The following is a 422-nucleotide window of genomic DNA, read 5'->3' as shown; positions in this document are numbered from 1 at the left end:
GTAGCCGGAGTATGCGTCCATGAAGGACAAGTACTGATATCCTGAAGAATTATCCACCAAATGATCAATGTTTGGGAGAGGATAAGGGTCTTTAGGGCATACCTTATTGAGGTCTGTGTAGTCCACGCACATCCGCCATTTCCCTGAGGGTTTCTTTACCAAGACGACATTTGCCAACCATGTGGTGTAGGTGATTTCGCGGATGAACCCCGCCTCTAGCAACTCGGCTACTTTAGAAACAACTTCTTTGGCCCTGTCCGTCCCCATTTTTCGTCTTCGTTGCGCTACTAGTCTAGCTCCTTGTTTTGTCGTCAGTCGGTGGCAGGCGAAAGAAGGGTCGATGTCTGGCATATCCGCTGCAGACCAGGCGAAGAGGTCTCGGTTGGTCTTCAGCGCCGTTTCCAGTCGGGACTTTTGATTTG

This window comes from Lupinus angustifolius, unplaced genomic scaffold (assembly GCF_001865875.1).
Source record: "Lupinus angustifolius cultivar Tanjil unplaced genomic scaffold, LupAngTanjil_v1.0 Scaffold_653, whole genome shotgun sequence".
NCBI classification, from domain to species: Eukaryota; Viridiplantae; Streptophyta; class Magnoliopsida; order Fabales; family Fabaceae; genus Lupinus; species Lupinus angustifolius.
The sequence above is the reverse complement of the archived record's forward strand: the minus strand, read 5'-3'. Positions refer to the sequence as shown.